Source organism: Coffea arabica, chromosome 2c (genome assembly GCF_036785885.1).
Source record: "Coffea arabica cultivar ET-39 chromosome 2c, Coffea Arabica ET-39 HiFi, whole genome shotgun sequence".
NCBI lineage: Eukaryota > Viridiplantae > Streptophyta > Magnoliopsida > Gentianales > Rubiaceae > Coffea > Coffea arabica.
The window spans coordinates 31,337,610-31,351,538 of record NC_092312.1 but is presented as its reverse complement, the minus strand read 5'-3'; positions in this window follow the sequence as shown (position 1 = coordinate 31,351,538).

Below are 13,929 nucleotides of genomic sequence, written 5' to 3'. Positions count from 1 at the left end.
TCAAAGACAACATTCAAATCACTGGTATCCAAGGAAAGATAAACATTGTTGATGACAATAATATAGCAGTGCTTCATTTGTATTGCTTTGAGCAAACCAAATCCATCCATTAAGTTAGAAGCCATCTCCAATGATAAAATAAGAATTATAATAAGAGTAAATTTAAAATGAAGAATGATAAAATGAAAATGCTATCCAAATTATTTTTGGTGATGTCCAAAATACCCTTATTTTTCTAATGATTATATATATTTATTGTATTGCAATATTAGTGAATAATGGAGTCGGTTATGAAATAAAAAGCTTTAAAATTAAGTAAATTTCATTTATGGTTACAATTATAATTAGACAGATTTAGTGCATTCCAATAATTGATAATAATGATAGCGGTTATGGATTAAAAGTTGGTAATTAAAAAATAAAACGCTGCAATATACAAAAAATTAATATTAAAATTATTAACTAGCCACAATTCTCATTCCAATTCCATCATAAAACTAATACTAAAACCAAAAATATTGTGGTCATATGAAAAGTAGACTTGTTGCTTTTGCTTCGCATTGGATTGTGCTAAAAACATGAATAAAAGAAAAGGAAAATAGAAAAATTTCAACTATCTCTATCTATAAAATTTCAGTTGTTAGAATGTACAAGCGAAAAAAACTTTGCGTGGTAGATCATTTATACTCCATTATTGACAAGAATAGAATTAACATAATATAAAGAATTCAAATTACATGTATGTTTATTTTTCTAACTTAATTATATTATTCGTTTATAAAAAATTGTGATGATTGTGGTTTATGTGCAATAGAATCATGAATATATAATAATTTTGGTAAAATATGATATTATCAATATTTGATATGTTAGAGTTCAAGTTATAAATAAAAAAGTATTTGGTTGATGATTTCAAATTCAATCCTAAGAGATATGTTAACTACTTTGGAATGTCTTCTGTCTCTTTTCATTTAATAAAATTTTTAAAAGTAACTATTAAAAAAAATAACATAAAAATACTATATTATGATGTCGATGATCAAAATTTTATAAATTTTTTTTTGTATTTAAAAATAATATATTTTAATATATTACAATCACGTGCTTTACTATATACAAAGCTGTTGATCCTCCCACTACTCTGCATACGAAGTAGTGCCCATGGTTTTGATCAAATTGATGGAGTATTTCGTCATATCCAAGAACTGCTACTCGCGGATCGTAAGGTGTGCCTTGAAAATCTTCTACCATTTTTATGTCCAAACATAAAAATTGCTTTCTCATGTCGAACATGTGGCAGAGCAAATCTTACTTTTTTTTTTTTAATGTAAATCCTTTATGTCATGCTTAATTCTTAATCTATTTGATCAAGCCCAACTTATAGCCTTATAGGACTTGATAGTAACGTAGGACTGCTGCAGCCTTGTTAGCATAGCCTTGGAATGGACTGTGGACAGAGATACAAACAAGCAGGAAAAAAAAAATATATATATATATATATATATACACACACACACACACACGTTACTATGTATTATAATCATGTTTTTAATGCCTAATTTATCCTTACTAATTTGTTTTCTCATCTCCTGCCATTATCTAGAATCCTGTCAATATTATGATTTCTCAATTTGACACATACCTCCACGTCGATTAATAAATTTCTTCATAGTAGGGTTGAATGTTGGTTAACTACCGAAAAGCCAGCCCAGGAATGCATATATCTGTCGTACAACCAACTGTACTTTCTGATGACAAAAGGATGGTAATTGTCAGCTATATTTGGGAAAACTAATAAGGCATATCATTGGAGACGAGGTCAGACCTTCATTTTTCTCTAATTTTTTTCCCTCTTTTCTTTTTCCATTCTTTAGGCTTATTACTGACTTGCTGGTGATACAGGATTGAGGTATTTACTTTAACATTTTCTTTTCACTATCAGACTTAGCTGTCTTTCAAATAATTGTAACTATTATACCTCTGAAATGTTCTAATGGATACTCCACAATTCCCCATTTTCTCTTCTTTATTTCTAAGTTTTGCAGTTGACAAATGGCTTGTGAAAGGATTATATGCAATGACGAATATCTCTAGATACTGCCATTGTGTACAATCTATTAGCATTTTGTTTCAAACTTATTTATGCCACTGCTTTCAGGAATTGATCGTTTGGACATTGTATGTCCTTTCCTTCATTGTACAGGTCCTCAAATTTGTTCCAAACATTTAATGCATCTGAAACATGGGCAATTTTTATTGTATGAAACATGCATTTTCCTATGGACGTAAAAAACCTAGAGATGTGGTGAAGAGGCCAGTGAAATACAGAGGAGATGGTGTACTAAATTCTCTGTCCACACGTTGTCGATTGCAGTGGCAGGGGAAAAACCTTTGATGCAGAAGTTTCTAATGTCAAGTGCCAATCTAGAATCTTTCACCCCAGTTGTCCCATACGGTGCTTAAATTATTCCAGGTGGTATGTTAACTTGCATATTTTTCTGCAATCAAGCCTTCAAATATTACCTTCTCAAGTTTAAAGCCAAATGCACGTGCTTTGCACGTGTATGAAATGAACAATGTTGCTTAAATATATGAAATTGAACTTAATCAAAATTATTGTCATTGTTTGCTAGAAAAATCAAATGTTAAAAAATCTATTAATGTTTAAAGTTGAAATGGCCCTATATTATAGTTCTTAGAGCAAATAAAAAAAGAAAGGAATCCATTGTCATGTGCAATACCATGACTATGGCTTTACGAAGAGATGCAATTGATTTAGTTGAAAAATACATATGTTGCACATCAAATTTTAAACTCTAAACAAAAAGATTGAACAAAATTCTACAAACTCTTCTATGACTAATAACAAAATTGGCAAAAATAGTAAAGAGTTGTATGGTGTACAAGCTTTATAGAGTTTCTTTCTTCATCCATTCTTTAGTTCGTTGTCTACTTTAGTGTGCAACGCATGAAATGGTTTCCTTCTCAAAATTTAAAAAAAAAAGCTATTTTTTTTTTGAGAATATTTAATATAACATTATAAGATAACTTTTATTTTTTAATAACTTTTATTTTTTACATTATGAGTTTTTACTTTGTCTAATAATTGAAAATAGTTGTCTTTGTTAAAGTATATAACTAATACAAACTCATGTAACTTACAAATTTCAATATTATTTAGCTATAACTTTTATTGCAATATGGACTCAGTTCAATAGAATTTATGAAATATAGGTACAAAAACCTAAGAGTTACAACCATGATTCTTATTATCTAAACAAAATTGTTGAAAAAGACTCAAAAGGGTAAAACATCAAGATATATGATATAACATAAGCCTAACAATAAACCTTATATTTGCTATTTCATTTTTAATTGTCATATTGAGATAGTTGGCATGAAAGCATTTGTGTTTTAAAGACTCATTTATTCTTCAATTTTTTAATTCAGTCGCATAAAGAAAACACTACTATTTTTTATTTTTTTGTCTTTTCATACTTATCAATGATTTACTTTAGTATTTTCTCTCTTTTATGGCCAATAAATGTTGAAGATAATGTCATGGAAAGCTACATTTTCTATCATACTGCATAATTTTTCATATTTTAGTTACCATGAATTTCCATTTTTTAAAATTTTTTTCTTAACTAACTGTTAGATAATAAAGTAGATCTTAAGCAATACCATTTGATAACTAACATAGTCATAATATTCTAATATTTTATAATTTAGTCACTTAATGATCATAAAATCAATGTAGTTTAATAAAGATATTTTTTTCGCATGAAAGAGGTTATAAATAAAAAAAAAATCACATTTGTTATACATATTTGACTGGTTTGGTGTACACTGTACACATTGAAGATTTACAATTATTGGCTTTAGCATATTATAGAAGATATTAACAAAATTGTATCAACTATACAATTACAAACATCTATTTAGATTCATAGACATTTTACTTTGACCCTTTAGAAATCTTTTTTTTTTCAGTTACATTTTGACTATATATTTTTTGAGATTTTCTTCATATTTTAGTTTGGAAAAAGTTCAAATCCTTTGTACTTTTTTTTTCAGCTAACCCCGAATTCGGGGATGGACGCCATCCCAGAATTTATTCATGGACCAAAAATTACAAAAGTGAGAGGGGGAATGAACCCTTCCAAACAAGACAACTTAATTGGCTTGAATTCTCTGAATGGAAGGTACCCCTAGTCTATTTAACCGGATTTCCCCTCGAGCCAATTGAGGTTATCTCATTCAGATTGTCATAAATTCTAATAGGCACTTGAGGATGAGAGATGGCCACGTTGGACAATATATCTGCAACCTTGTTAGCCTCTCTAAAGCAATGCAAAAATCTAGACACATCCGTTACCATTTGCCATATTTGTCTCACTTCTGTACGAATGTGCTAAGGACACTAAACATGCCTCTGAAGAATACCAACTAAGATCAAAGAATCAGATTGCACAAAAACGTGTTCAAACCCCTTCTAGAAACACAACTGAAGCCCTAATAGAAGTGCCAAAGTTTCTGCATGCAAGCTAGAGGATTCACCAACGAATGTTGAAAACGCAAACAATAAATGCCCGTTGGAGTCCCATAACATGCCACCTCCCCCACACAATCCTAGATTTCCCTTGGAGCACCCGTCAGTCTTAATCGTCAACCTCCCAACCTTTACTGCCTTCCAACACACTAATTTGAAATCAAATAATCGGGGCAACTTAGAAAGCGACTCGTACAATTGAGAGAAGGCCTAAACTACAACCATTTGCCTAAACTGAATCTCGAATGTCATTTTGACATCTAGAAAGACAGCCTGGCAAATAGCCTGACTTTGTGGCTTGACACCTTCAAATATTACTTTATTCCTTGCCCTCCAAATATTCTAGCATATAAAATACGGAGGATTTTAAACACAAACTGCCTTTTGTCCAATGTAGTAGAGAACAACCACCAATCAACCAAACGTTTTCGCAACAAGGAAGGTGAAGAAACTAAGCCTCACATGTCACAAAAAAAAAAAACTCCAGACCTCCAAAGCAACTTGTCCCGTAGAAAAAACTTGTTCATTGGATTCCCCCGCAGCCATTGAGTAACAAAAACATTTTGAAGGCAAGTGAAATCTAATTTTGCATAAAACATCATCTAAAGGCAGCCTTCCCATCAACAATCAGAGCATAAAAAATGATACTTTTAACGGAGTACGAGAGTCCCAAATTTGGGAAAAAGCAATCAAGCTATTGCGAGCCTGCCTAACCTTTTGAAATGTTGATGATAACGTAAATTTTCCTGACTTTGTTGGCATCCAAACAACTTCATCCGCTCTCCCACCATCAGGAACCGGCTGTTGCAAGACATAGGTCACAATTTCCAGAGGTAACACTTGAGATAGTCGCTAAAAATCCCAATTCCTATTTACTACAAAATCTTCAAAGGAATAGTTTGGGAAAATAGGAACTTTAAGGAACAAAGCTCCATTTTCCAGCCAATTATGATACCAAAAGCTGCAACCCCTCGTGGACCAACCAAAGCATAGATATTTCCACTTGTCGACTAACATTTACCATGCGTCACCAAGTTCCTGAAGCAGAGGCGTTAGCATCCACTTGACAAGGATGCTTTCCCCAACAATACTTTAATCGCATAAAAACTGACTAGAGAGATGACCCCGTTCTAAAACTCCACCATAGCTTGCATGAGAATGCATTGTATACATCCCTCAACTTCCGAATACCCACTCTTCCCTCCTCGACTGGGTACATAATTGGGACCGACTAACCCAATGAAACTTAGAGACCTCATCAGAAAAACCCCACAAAAAATTTGAACAGACTTTTTCTACAACTTTGAATACTGAGATAGGCATCACAGCAGCGGATAATAGATGAATTGGAATGGAAGATAGCACATGCTTAATTAAAACCAACTTACCCCCCAAAGACAAGAACTTAGATTTCTAGGATAAAATTCAACCAAGAATAGCTTGACTCGCCTTCCCAAAAAAAGATGATTTACACCCGCCAATGTACAAAGGAAACCCTAAATTCTGAACTGGGAACTACTATCTAGCAAACCCTATAAGTCATTCAATTACCTTAAGTCTGACTAGTGACGTTGATGGATGTACTAGGTATCCACTCTTTTGAACGTTCACAATTTATCCAGACATTATTTGATATAGTTCCAGTGCCCACATAGTGTTTTTTAGGGGTAAAGAAGATCCATTAGTAAATATCAGCACGTCATTTGCAAAGGCCAAATGAGTTACAAGATGGCACTCCCTTGGTACTTTAAATCCTAGAAAGCTAGGCTATGATATCATATTATTGAGCCCTCTCGAAAGAACCTCAGCCTCAATAATAAATAAGGTTGGTGATAACGAATCCCCCTGACGAAGGCCTCTACTAGTCTTAAAAAATCCATACGATACTCCATTAATAATGACTGAGGACCAAACACTAGAAACCAAATGCCAAACCATGTCTATAAACTGCTCCCCAAACCCAAATTTTCGTAAAACATTGACCATGAACATCCATGAGACCCGATCATATGCTTTCAATATGTCCAACTTTAAAGCTACATTACCTCCTCTAGACTTTTTACCATTTCCTAACATAATTTCTTGGACGAGCAAGTAATTTTCTGTTATATTTTGGCCCTTCACAAAACCAGTCTGTTGAGGTGACACAATTTTCGGCAATAGAGTGGCTACTCTAGCTGCCAAAACTCTGGACAAAACTTTATTGAAAAAGTTACATAGACTAATTGGTCTAAATTAAGAGAAATCCTGAGGATTTGAAACTTTTGGAATTAAGACAATAGATGTAGAGGTAATAAAGCGAGGTAATTCTGCTCCACAGAAAAAACTCAACATTACATTATAAATATCCTGAACCAGGACATCCCACTCAAAAGTAAAAACTTACCAATAAATCCATTAGGGCTAGCCGCACTATCTCCATCTATTCTAAAAATTACTCGTTTTATCTCCTCCATTGAAGGCCAAGCCTCTAAAATGCCATTATCTTCCTCTGTAACAATAGTTGGGATAAGATGCAATAACTCAGAAGACATATCTGTAGGTTCCAAGAACAAATCTGAAAAATACCGTATTGCTTCATTTGCTATTCCATCATCGTCATCCACCCAAACACCATTTATGTCCTTTACTCTATGAATGGCCCCTTGCACTCTCTGCTGTTTTACAGTTGTATGGAAAAACTTAGAGTTACAATCACCATGCGCAAGCCATTTAACTCTAGCTCTTTGGCTCCAAAGCCATTCCTTAACTAAAAGTGCTTGTCGCAACTCCGCAAGAGACTTATTAAGCTCAATGTGAGCCTCCTCCGATCCTTCAGTCTCCATTCATGCTTTTGCTCATAAAACCAATGACTCTGCCCTTTGAGCATCATCAAAAACATTCCCAAATGATTGTTTATCCCACTCCAAGATAGCCCTTCTAGTAGCTAATAATTTTGCACACAAAATTCACAATGGGGAGCCACTTACATCCAATTGCCAAGCACCTCGAATCACATCCAAAAGTGACTGTTTAGAAGTCCAAACATTTAAAAATTGAAACAAATATGGCTTATCATCCAAGCGAGACACAAATGAAATCTTCAATGGTGCATGATTCGAAGGGTGCCTTGCCAAGTGAACCACAGTAATGGATGATGACATCATTGAACAATCTCCATTAATTAACCTATCCAACTTCTTCCATATCCTTGCTGTACCCCTTCGATTATTACACCACGTGAAACTGGATCCAGAGAATCTTACATAAAAAACTCCAGCCTCCTCCATAAATGTCACCATCTCCAAACCTTCAAAATTACTAAATGGACAACCCCCTTGATTTTCATGAGGAGCCATTACCACGTTAAAATCACCACAAACACACCAAGGAAGTGAATTCGGTTTATCAACTAGTAGCGCCTGCCACAATTCCCTTCACTCCTCCATCAAACATTTGGCATGAATAAATGAAAATATTATAGGCCCAAGCATCCAAGGATGCTGGATCGATAATGTAATATGTTGGGTAGAGTTTCCTATTATATAACACACAAAAGGCGAACTATAAAATACCCATACGTCTGCCAATAAATTTACAACTATTGAATCGAATGGCAAACACAACCTGATAGCATCAATGTGAGACACATCCAACTTTGGCTCATAAATATACACAAACTTAATATCATACATAAGGACTAATTTTATCAATCTTCATAGGTTAAGAGCTTTAGAAACCCCTCTAATATTCCAAAACAATCCGTTAATCATGAGAGAAATGCTGGAAGGACTTTTGTGAGGCTGTTGAAGAAGATCGAAACTGCTTGTCCAACGGAAACTTGGCCCGTATACCTTTTTTCTTCACTTGCTTGAAGCCCTATTCAATCACCACGAACTGATCGATGTTCTGCTCCATCAAAGGGGCTACCATTTGTTCTTTTTGAATCATCCCAAGCCTCTGAGATAAATTACCTGCACCACCTCCAAGCTCTTCATCTACACCAATTGATTTCCCATCTTCACTATTTCTCACAGCCACTGGACATTCCACATAAACTAACAGCGGCTCCAAAATAGAAACCATAGTCTCAAGACCATACCCAGCTGATTCAGAAGCCACAGCAGAACAAATAAGTCGCTCTCTTGCAGCCAAAACTTCTCTGCTCTGCACTGAAACCTCTGGAGTCTGATGCACTGGATGATCATCACCATTACCTACTAGAGAATTTAGACTAGGGACTTGTGTTGCTAGTGCAGCGACGATAGGACATTTAGGGGCCCTGACATTCACACCTGAAACATTGTTACCCAACTGTTGTCCCTCAACCAGACACATCCGTCCATTCGTTAAGGTTCGTAGAGCAAAATTCATCTTCTCTGCTATCTGTTCACCAATAACACGGATAAGATTACCCATATTATCTGATGTATCATCCCCTGTAGAATCCTCTGAACTCCATGCAACCAAACCACCTTCGCCGTTGGTACCATGCTACCCACTCTCGCCCTTATTTACTGGCCTACAAACCTTATTTCTACCATTTGTTGCGGCCCTTGGAAAATTTTGCACAACCATATTCTATTTTGTTTGATTTTGAAACCCAAATTCCCCAGTGTCCTTCATGCACTCTGCCACCGAATGTCCCAAATGCCAACATGATGAACAATATTTAGGTAAGTCTTCGATTTCTATTTTCTGCCAGAAACATATCTCTCCCTCAACTGCCACCCACACCCTTTGACAAATTGGCATCAATAAATCAAGTTCTATAGAGGCCCTAGCCACACCCGGACGCATACCTATCGCAATTGCCAAATCCAAGAAGAAAGGATTTCCCACTGTAATCCAGTAATCCAACAGATACATGGTCGCGTAAATTTAGATAAGAGAAAAGCTTCCAAATTTCTTCCAACACCGGATGCCTATACGAGAACTTGCCAACTAGAGCCAACCGAAACGAAGCTACGAGCTTGTCGGCATCCTCTTTCGAGAAGATGATAGCAGCCTCTCCTTTATAAATGGTTGCTGGCCAAACATGAATAGTAGAACTCATTGGTTGTGAAAATAATTGAGAAAAGGACTTCTTCCCGGTGGGGGAAGCAAATTGCCCCTAAGCCAATGGCTAAAAGGCAGCCATAGCCCAAGAATAAACCCTAGTCGCCTAGAGCTATTGGAGAAGAGACTAATCTAAATTTATCAAAGAAATAAAATTCCCTTTCTACTTTTTATTTTTGTGATAGAAAATATGAAAAATGTCTGATAGAAAATTGTTTTTACAAAGTTAATTTTATTTGTCCAAGTACCCTTTTTTCTGAATAGTTTCTCAGCGATATTTGTGATTTTACTAGTTTATTTCCTATATTTTGCTTAACTATTTGGACACCATATAAATTTGTTATTTACTACTAAAAGTTACCATATGTTATATTATTACTTTCAAATCATATTCCCATAAAAGCTCAACAATTTACTCCAATATTCACATATTTAATAAAATCACACCGTTCTTTCATTAATTTATTATTAAAATATCTTACAACTTTCATTGAAGTAAAAATTCTTTATTTTTATTTTTTTTCCTATGTAGTTTTATTACTTTCTTTTATAAAATTTTGCTTCAAAGAGAAATGTCTAACAAAAAAAAAAACTTACTACATCAACCAAAATGCCGAACTAAACTAAAAATGGCAAACTGTAACGATTAATCACCCAAAAGATTGATAAAGAATATTAGACTCAATTAAAATTGACTTGTGCTTATGAATATTAGTGAGAGCGTGAGAGTGTGAGAGAGAGAAGCAAATTTGTAAGTTAAATCAATTAGTTTACTATTTTCAACCAAGAGTGTCACTTTTGGTTCTTAGAAAATAGAGATTTATTCACCGACTAAAATGAAGTATTGAGTCATTTCTGTGTGTCTTATGAATAAGAGTTTTAGCCTCTAATTTTTATCTTTTTACTACATATAGAAACTATAATTACAAAATTGATAAGCCAACTGAATGTGTAGAACTATACTCCAATATTGTGTCCTACGATAAATATGATACCCAAAGGTTGACCTTATACCTTGCTAAGATATTGCATCATCTGTAACCAACTTTATGGAATTTAACATATCTACGCCACATTTTCAAATGGCAACTTTAAGAATATTTGCTATTAGAAAATCAAATGTCTAAACTAATCCATTTTCTTGTGACTGCATCATTTTTAGTCTTGAGACAACTAAATCATTTAACATTTTTAACTTTTCACTTATAAAGTATACTAATTGTCATAAAGATTGATTTTTCGGGTTTTTCTTTTTAATATGAAAATAAGCATTTGACTCTAAATGTAACTTAGATTTTCATTCTCACCATCTGCATGCTTTTTTTTTCTTCCTTTTATTGCTAAAAAATTAAAAAGAATTAAAACTGAGATTTTACCAAGAAACAAATGGCATAAAAAATATTTTGAAATCTAAATAACTTGTAACTTAATCATTAGTGCATAAATTCACTAAATAAGTATAAAGTGTACTAAATATATATGAGTAATCAACTGATATCAGAGCTTGGTCTCCTAGAGATTAAGTTCAAGTGACTTGGGAGTAAAAATAATAACCAACAATGCCATGTTTTTTTAAGGACAATCTGTAACTAGATCTCCAATGTTTAATAAGTCAAATTATGTGAGTTGAAATGAAAGAATGATCATTTTCTTGCAATCGATTGATATTGAATTGTAGTTTATTGTTAATGAAGGTACATATAATGCCTCTATAATAGATGACATTACTCATAGACCAACACCAAAAATCAGAAATGAATTGACTGGTGATGATAGAGTCCACCTCACCTTAAATGCAAAACCTATGAATGTGTTATATAGTACTTTTCACTTAAATGAATCTATTAGGGTCAAAAGCTGTAAGTCAGCTAAGAAAATTTGAGATAAATTGAGAGAAATTCATGAAAGTAGTGAAAATATTAGAGAACAAAAGAAGTCTATCTTAATTACTAAATATGAATCATTTAAGATGGAACATCATGAAAATATTGATAAAATATATTGTAGATTCAATGATTTTATTAAAGATTTAGAGGTTCTAGAAAAAGAATACTCTTTAGGAGAGAAAAACAGAAAATTCTTGAATGCTTTGTCCAAAGATTGGAAGAGTAAGATGACTGCTATTGAAAAGGCTAAAGATTTGAATTCTATGCTTATTGAATCTCTTATTAACTCTTTAACCTCTTATGAGGTGAAACTTAAGACTAAGGTACAATAAAAAGAAGATGCAAAGGTAAGAAGGAGTATTGTTCTAAAAGCATCTCAAGATGAAAATGACTCAGCTTTCTTGGATGGAAAAGATATGGATGTTGACGACAATGATCTTGCTCTCATCACAAAAAGTTTCAAGAGAATTCTCAACAACAGGAGATTTAGAAAAGGAGGATCTAACAATTCATTTCTAAATTAATTCAACAATGCAAGAAACAAAGGAAAGCAAGAGGCCAACAAAAAATAAGATGACAAATGCTATGAATGCGGCTAAATTGGACACTACATGAGTAACTGTCCAATGAAGAAGAGAAAACCTGAAAGAAAATCAAGATTTAACAACTTTCAATTCACATGGAATGAGTGCAATTCCGATGGTGAAATTGAAGAGGAAGAAGAATCTGTTCAAATGACTTTCATGACTATTAGAGATGATGAGATAACAACTTGTAACCCTCAACTTGATAGTGACGATGAACTGATGATGATCTTGAATCTTTCATTAAAAAATTGCATAATAACTTGAAAGAATCTTATGATAGAAACAAAAAATTAGCTTTTTTCTTCAGGAAAATAAAAAGTTGAAAACTGAAAATGATTACTTGAAAAATGGTGAGATTGATATACAAAATGAGTTTGATAGAAAAACAAGACTTTGTGAAATATTCAAAAAGGAACAAGGTAATTTGAAAAGAAAAATGGATAATTTAAATGAATTGCTCCAACATAAAAAATAAGACTGTTTTTAAGGAAATGAATCAAAGGCTCATTTTGGCACTCATGAGAAGAAGTTAAATTGTGGTGCAAATGAATTTACTATTTATAAGAGAAGACAAGTAAGATTTATTAAATCTGTTCATGTAAATAACTCTTTTGTTATATGTAATTTTTGTTGTCAAAAAGATCACATGAAAAGTGATTGTTATGTGAGGAAAAATATGAGAAGATGCATGAAATGGATACGGATAGTTAGAAATGATACTAACTCTCAAGAATCCAAAATTAAAGGGTACCAAATATTAGTTCTAGAACTCTTAAGTAGGTGAATCTGGTGAATATCATTAAGGAATTAAAGTGATTTGTAGACAGTGGATGCTCAAGACATATGACCAGTGATTCATTACAATTCATCAAATTCAAATCAAAATCAAGTGGCAAAATGACATTTGGAGATGATATGAAAGCTAAAATAATTGGAATAGGAGATGTTGACAAGAATGGTGAGACTTTTGTTCATAATGTTCTTTTGTAATTTTCTTTTGATATTTCTGATGCTCTGAATTAAGTTTCCTTTGATTTTTTTGATTGATATGAATGTCGGTATAAGTGTTGATCTCATTGATGTTTATTGTTATTTTTGATCTCTTTTGGTGTTATTTTTCTATTATTGACTGATGATGGTTGTAGCTATTGTTATTTTTTATGACAATTACTCTTTAATTTTATGATGACAAAAAGGGGGAGAAATTACTAAATAGATGCTGGTTATGGATGCAATATGTAAGGGGGAGCTATTTTGATGTAAGGGAAGTTATTTTGGATGTTTTGGATTTTGATGTTTTGGCCAAGGGATGCAATGTGTAAGGGGGAGATGCTATGAGATTGGTATTGTTTTTACTATCATCTATTGTTTTGTTATCATCAAAAAGAGGAGAATAATGATCTTGATCCCTGTCTTTTGATGTTTATAAAACAATTGGATATTACTAATTTCTTTTCAATAAGAAGTCTTTTTAGTTTTGAAACAATTTGATTCAAAGAACAAGAGCAAATTGATAGAAGTTAAAGGTTGTCAAAAGCTGTCGGACGCTCATAAAGTCAATATCGGACGTTCGATAAACAGGACAGATCATATCAAACGCAACATTCTCACCGAACATCCGATAGAATCCTTCAAACTCTCTGTCTGCTATCGAACGTAAGCATCAAAAGTACCGGATGTCCGATAAAATCTTTCAAACTCTCTGTCTACTATCGGACGCAAGCAATGATAGTAGCGGACGTCCGATACTCCCAACAGCTAGTTGACTGTTCAGTTACTTTCTATCCGTTGGAAGTATTAATAAAACACTTTTTTGGTTTTATATAAATAGTAAATGGTTAGAAACTTCAAATAACTTTTGCACACT